This window comes from Macadamia integrifolia, chromosome 9, assembly GCF_013358625.1.
Source record: "Macadamia integrifolia cultivar HAES 741 chromosome 9, SCU_Mint_v3, whole genome shotgun sequence".
NCBI lineage: Eukaryota > Viridiplantae > Streptophyta > Magnoliopsida > Proteales > Proteaceae > Macadamia > Macadamia integrifolia.
This window is the reverse complement of record NC_056565.1, coordinates 34,228,883-34,236,414: the sequence shown is the minus strand read 5'-3', so window position 1 is coordinate 34,236,414 and position 7,532 is coordinate 34,228,883.

Below are 7,532 nucleotides of genomic sequence, written 5' to 3'. Positions count from 1 at the left end.
AAACATGGATGGGAAACCTATTTCAAGAGTGTTGGTGGATAATGGTGCAACGGACAACATACTACTATCACAGATGATGGCTAAACTCCAACGAAATTTGAACGACCTAATCCCTGTGGATGTGGCCGTAATGAATTTCCTTGGAGGGACCAGTTCCCCTAGAGGTGTTCTACCAGTTGAACTGAAGGTTGGGGGATGAAGTTCTATGATTGCTTCCTTCATCATTGATGCCATGGAAAACTACAATGCCCTATTGGGACGTGATAGGATTCGCGCTAACAGTTGCGTACCTTCCTCATTACACCAATTCCTCATGTTCTAGAACGAAGGAGGTCAAGTAGAAGTAGTCATGGCAGATAATCATCCTTTCCTAGTTAATACCAATTTGGCAGATGCGATGTTTTACCATGGGATGTCTCACCGATCAAGTTCCTAGAACCTGATGAAGAGGGCAGACCAACCATCATGAGGGTCAGTCGATTTGGAGCACGACCATCATTGCTGGAAGGCCGCCACTGAAAGATTGAAACCATGTACTTGAGGCATCCCGAAATAGAGTAGGAAGCCATTAAAAGTACACTCAAGAGGCTGACAGCGGCCCAAATTGAGCACCGATTGGCAGATGCACCAACCTTCATAGCCATTGAAAAAGAGTACAGCCTAAGCAATGGATGAAAAATCTACCACCAGCCCCACCAAAGATGGAAGAGACCTTGGCCAAGGTGGTGGATCCTTTGCAGGAGATAAATCTAGGCTCAGAAGAAGATAAGAGACCAATCTTTGTGAGCTAGCTATTACGACCAGATTTTAAGGAAAAACTTGTAAACCTTCTTATGGTCAGTAGAAGTTGTTTTGCTTGGGACTATTCTAAAATGCCAGGGTTAGACTGTAAGCTTGTAGAACATTGGTGACCCATCAAGAGTGGATATAAGCCATTTAAACACCCCCCAAGAGGTTGTCTATAGAAGTCGTCCTAAAAATAAAGGATGAAATTGAGCAACTACTCAAAGCTGGTTTCAAAAAGACCACTAGGTAGGTGGATTGGTTATCTAATGTGGTCCCGGTCATCAAGAAAAATGGTAAACTTAGAGTGCGTATCGAATTTAGAGACCTGATCAAGGCCACACCTGAAGATGAATATCCCATGCCCATAGTAGATATACTAATAGACTCGGCTTCCAAGCACCAGATACTATCATTCATGGATGGGCATGCAGGTTACAACCAGATATTCATAACTGAGGATGACGTGTCTAAAACAGCATTCTGATGCCCAGGGGCATTAGGAACCTACGAATGGGGTAGTAATGCCATCCGGTTTAAAGAATGTTGGAGCTACTTATCAAAGGGCCATGAACATCATATTCCATGAGATGATTAGTTATTTCCTTGAAGTATATATAGATGATGTGTTGGTTAAATCTCAAAATGAGGATGAACATCTTGACCACCTAACAAAAACATTTGACCGAATGAAAGTGCACAGTCTAAAAATGAATCCCTTAAAATATGCCTTTGGGGTGTCCGTAGGAAATTTCCTAAGTTTCTTGGTGCATCAGAAAGGAATAGAGGTGGATAAGAAAGGAATAGAGGTGGATAAGAACAAGACATGTGCCATAATGGAGGCTAGACCACCTTGCAACAAAAAGGAGTTACAGAAATTCCTTGGTCAAGTCAATTTTCTAAGACGTTTCATCTCAAATTCAGCAGGAAGAGTGAGGGCCTTTTCCCTTTTGTTGAAACTCAGAGACGAGCAAGAATTCTAATGGGAAAGAGGCCACCAAGCTACGTGCGAAGAAGTCAAGAGATACTTGACCAATCCCCCGGTGTTGATGCCTCCACAAAAGGGGATTCCACTAAAATTGTATATATCGGCCATGCTAGAATCCATAGCTAGTGTGCTAGCACAGGCCAATGAGCTTGGTCACGAGTAGGCCATGTACTACCTAAGCTGGACTCTCAATAATGCCGAAATAAGATATACAACCATTGAAAATCTATGCTTGTCATTATATTTCTCATACACCAAATTACGGTACTACTTAATACTGGTGACCATGGATGTCTTATGCCAAATAGATATAATTAAGCATATGCTTAACAAACCAATAGTGTAGGGGAGGGTTGGCAAGTGGGCTATGGCTCTAACCGAGTTTGCTTTACAATACATGCCCTAGAAGGCTGTAAAAGGGCAGGCGTTAGAAAAATTTTTAGCTGACCACCCACCGTTGGAAATATCGCAGGAAAACATGATCAGTTTATCCTTTTGGAAGATGGTTTTTGACGGGTCAAAGACGGAACGGTCAGCTGGAGCAGGGGTGGTAATCATCTCCCCATATTGCGTGGAGACACATCTGGCATTTCAGTTATGTTTCACTTGATCCGATAACCAGACAAAATGCTAGGCCCTGTTGATCGGGCTAGAGATCCTTTTAGAGATGAACGTGCCAGTAGTCAAGATAATTGGAGACTCCCAATTAGTGATCAAGTAGATAGCTAAGGAGTATCGATGTGAAAGTGAGTCCTTGATCAGATCTTTGGCAAAGACTCAGAATTTGATCTGGAAATTCCAAGATGCACCCCTCAGATACATTCCAAGGAAAGAGAACTCTATAGCTACTAGTCTAGCCCAGGATGCTTCGAGTGCAAAGCTAGGGGAAGGTCAGTGTGAACAAATAATAGCCTTTCGAAGGAATCTCTTTTCATTAATTGCTAAGCCCACAAAAGTTGAAGTGAATAGTTTAGAAGAGTTAAAGCATAATTGGAGGACACTACTACTCCAGTTTTTACAAAATCCTAACAGCAAGACTGACCGAAAGACCAAACACCAAGCCCTAAAATATATGGCTTTAGGAGGTCAATTATGTAAGAGAGCTGAAGACGGCCTATTGCTACAATGTGTGGGAGTAAGTGAGTCCCTACAAATCATGGCCAAAATCCATGAAGGGATCGGTGGAGCACATCAGGCTGGCCTAAAAATGTGGTGGTTGATCAGACGATATGGCTTCACTAGCTAACCATAGTGGACAATTGTTTAAAATATTCAAAAGCATGTCAAGCATGTCAAAGACATGGGCCAATTCAATGAGCTCCAGCGGTTGATTTACACCCTACTGTTAGACCATGGCCCTTTAGAGGATGGGCTATGGACATCATTGGAAAAATTTACCCTCCCTCTAGTCTGGGGCATAGCTTCATATTGGTCGCAACGGACTGTTTTACCAAGTAGGTCAAAGATGTTCCGCTCAAAGTAGTGAACCAAGAAGATGTGATCATATTCTTGAAGGAATGTATCATTCATAGGTTTGGCATTCTCGAGACCATAACCTTTGATAATGGAAGTGTATTTACAGGGGACTTAGTGCTAGAGTTCACTAGGGAACATGGAATCACCATCATCCATTCAACTCCATACTACACCCAAAGCAACGATCATGCTGAGACAAGTAATAAGGTCCTAAAATCAAATTTAGCTAAGGTCATTGCTGATAATCCTTCTGCCTGGGCCAAGTTGTTATCCGAAGTCCTCTGGGCTTATCGAACTACCAAATGGTCTAGTACAGGGACTACACCTTTCTCTTTAATGTACAGTCACGATATAGTCTTACCTATGGAGATTGCTATGAAGTCATTATGAGTAGCACAATAGAATAACTTGACTCCATTCGAATATAGTGAAGCTATGTTGACCAAATTACAGGACCTGACTGAAGAGCGGTCAAAGCCTTAAATTATATGCAAGACCATGAAAAAAGGTGGCCAAAGCGTATGATAAGCGAGTAAGGCCTAAAGAATTCAGAGAGGATCAATTGGTGTGGAAAACTATTCTACCAATTGGGGCTAAGACAAGCCTATATGGCAAATGGTCTCCTACATGGGAAGGACCATTCGAAATATACCAAGCGCTCAAGGAAGGAGTGTATAGGTTGCAAGACCTCAATGGGAAAATCCAACTGAGACCGATCAACGGGAAATACTTGAAAAAATATTCCCCAGTCATGTGGGAACCCACTCAGTAGAAAGCAACATCCCTTCTTACAATCTGCTGTGTTATTATTATACCTAGCCGTGGAAGGAAAATGAGCACAAAAGCAAAACGGCAAGAACTTCATTATCCAAAAGAAAGACCATAACGTTCACAACTAAAAGGGAAAGAAGATGTGAAAAGAAGAGGAGGAGAAATCATCCAAACATACTAAGTGGCATTCCCTTTAGACTCATCTGGCTCACCGGCCTCAAAGTTAAAACAGTCAACCAACTGGGACCAACCAGCCTGAAGTTTGTAGTCCAGTTGAGACAGTTGATGGGTGACTTCATGTATATCCCTTTGCCATACTTCAACACGTGGTCTAGAGGCTTGAAGATCTTCGGCCAACTGAGCAACCTCCCCAAAGAGTTCGTTAATATCTTGAGCATTGGGCTCCATCAATTTTTTCTTCTTCTCTTTCTCCTATCTTAGATTATTGACTTGATCATCTAGATGTTTAATCTTGGCCTGAGAAGCTGTTGTAGCCTCCATCAGGCACTCCAGTTTGGGTTGTGCATCATCCTCCTTCTCGGAAGAGGCCTTGTGAATGTCAAGGTATCACTAAGTTGAATCCAGAATGTCGATGGCTTCAGGAACAGAGCTCCCGATCAACCTACTTAAATCCTTGAGGAAATCCCCACAAATACATTGCTTTACTGAATGAGAAGGATCATCCAAAATCTTATTCGTGATTTTTTCCAAATCAGCAGTCAGCCACTTCTCCAGAACTTTCTCGTAAACATATTGATTGAAGATTCGTATAGAGCATTCGCACGTTCAAAAACCGGGACAACTTGAGAAGATGAACCCAGGGTTGTCTTAGGAGGATGAGTTCTGGGGGACTTCAGAAGGTTTAAGCAAGAGAGTATACCACTAAAATCTGGGAGAGTTATGGAAGCCTGCTAAAAAACAAAAGGGAAGAAGATTTAGTGGTTTCCCATCATACATAAAGAAAAGTAGCAAGAGAGATTGGTCAACAGAACTTACTTCTTCAGAGGCCGGAGGAGACAGAGCTGCAGCCAGAATAGGAATAGTGGGCTGGTTGAAAACTTGGCATTTTCCTTTAAGAACATTAGAGACCAGAAGTACTAGCATGAAGATGCAAGGGCATAGTGGCGTCTCCTGCAGATTTCTTGGAGGGAGAGTCAGATATACGTAATTCTGATTGTGACCACTTAGATGCTTTTGGAGATGACTTGGTTAGAGAGGTTACAAACCATTTGCCTCACCTCAACCTTTTCAGGGTAACCCTTTCTCCTGGAAGATTGCTCGTTGGAAGGGTAGGTTTCTCAATGGCTCGAATATCGTCAGGGGTATCAAAAGACTCCTAAGCAATGCTAGCCGGAAGTGCGACTGGAAGGGACGAACACACATGTAATGGTCAAAGAAAAACAAAAGTACTAACAGCCAAAACAAGAGTACATATATAATGAAATACTAAGATAAGGACAATATTCGACTATGGCTACATGATTCTTCACATTGTGCCACTCATGGTCAGTGGCCAACAGACCCGAGAAAGTCACGTTTTCTGTGGATTTATAGGCGTGAATGTTCACCATGTCAACAATGGCAAAAGGGGCATCAGGAAAAGGAAGTTTCTTTTCTAGCAAACGTAGGAACTCACAACGGAAGCTGTCATATTTTACGAAACGGTCACAAGGAGACCAACTTGTATTCTTTGATCGCGCCATGAACTCATAACGCTCAATGCGTTCTAAATTTTCTATGGCTTTTCAATGTCTCTCCTTCATAGCTTGACGATCTAGACTATACTTAATATGGAAAGCCTTTTCATACTCTATGATGGAGTTATATGAGGAATTACCTTTAGAAGATCAAAGACGGCGCTTCCAGTAGCCCTAACTCTACAATGTAGAAAATGAGGCTGCGTTAGAACCATTGCTATGAGCTGAAGTGGTAGATGCACAATCAGAGGGGGTTGCATTTAAATCCCAAGCGTAGTAAGATTGCCACCAAGACTGGAAGTCATCGGTCACGGGGGGAGCCAACCGAAATGGAACAAGGTTAAATTCAGAAAGAATATAGGCTTTGACATCTTTGACTCCTTGAATTTCTTCCTTACTGAATAGAACATGACGGTCAAGTTTCTAGTAAGACAAAGAGTAGTAACAAGGATAAGGAACAAACTGGGTGTGACCAAATTGGCGTGGTAGGAAATGAGGGTTATAACACTCTGCCCCACACATATTGTTCTTGGAATGCTCTAGGGTGACTTCAAAATGTAAGTCACGACAAGTCAAATAACTAGCCCAAAAATCAGGCACAGAGAAAGGTTCACGAATATCAGAGGCTAGCCAATTACGCACGTTATCAAGAGTATAGAAGGGAATAAATCCCTCATGAGGATGGTCAAATGAAAGAGTTGAGAAGAAGTCATAGTATGCTGCACGAGAAAGAGAAGGGCTAGTTCTTGCTCAAAAGAATAGCCCATGACTAGTGAGGTATTATGGACCTGGATAGGATAGATCTTCATGAAGTTGGCCCTGAGCCACATTTGAAGAATCCAGAATGGCCCACCTGCATTAGTAAAATTCTCTTCAAGAATGACATTGCACCCACAGTATAAATGAGAAAGGACAACAGAAGCTAGGTCCATAGGGTGACGGTCGGCTATGGCATTGGCTAATTTTAAGAAAGCTTTGGAAATTTTCTCTGCCCTTGAGCAGGTTAGGGAATAGCACAACCATGTGAGTAGGAATGCTACGTACTCCTGATGAGAGACAGGGTCATCTTGTTTCCTATACATCGTTATGTAGTTAGGGTAGGTGCAATGCCTGGAAAATTCTAAACCGCGGTCGTTAAGGAAACCACTGGTAGCCCTATTGAATTCTTTGCCCAGAAATTTTAAGCCTAAAAGGGCTCTTATGTCCAAAAGAGTAGGATTAATCATCCCATAAGGGAAATGGAAGGCGTTGGTCGAACGCGACCAGAAACATATAGCCGCCTGAAGAAGGGGATGGTAAGGAGAAATAAAGCGCTTGGTTAATTGGATGGCATGGTAAATCCCCTATGAATGCCATTCATCTGAATTAGCTATAGTCATTCGTTCTACCCATTCGCTACAACCCTCCTGGCGGTGAGGCTAGAAGCAATACCAGGCTTTGGGTTTAACTTCATCTCTAACAGGATCAGACTTGTGAAAGAGGAGTTCCTCTTTCCTGTGACACGGGAGATTCCTAACTTTGAAAGGAGGAGAAGGCAGGATAGGGCCAAGAGACAAAGAGAAATCATGAAAGATGAGTACCCTAGGATGAACCGATTGAGCACGAAGGGAATCCCTAATCTGTGCCAGTTGGTCCTCCAAGCGTGGTTCATCATGTGGAGGAGTAGAAGAACTCATGTTGCCCTTGAATGCAGAAAACGAAAAAGAGTACAGAGAGAAGAAAGGGATGAGAAACTGAAGAAGAAGGTGAATAGTTTCGGTGGGTACTACTCTCTCTTCAAGAAGAAGATGTTAAAAATATTACCGAAACCACACTAT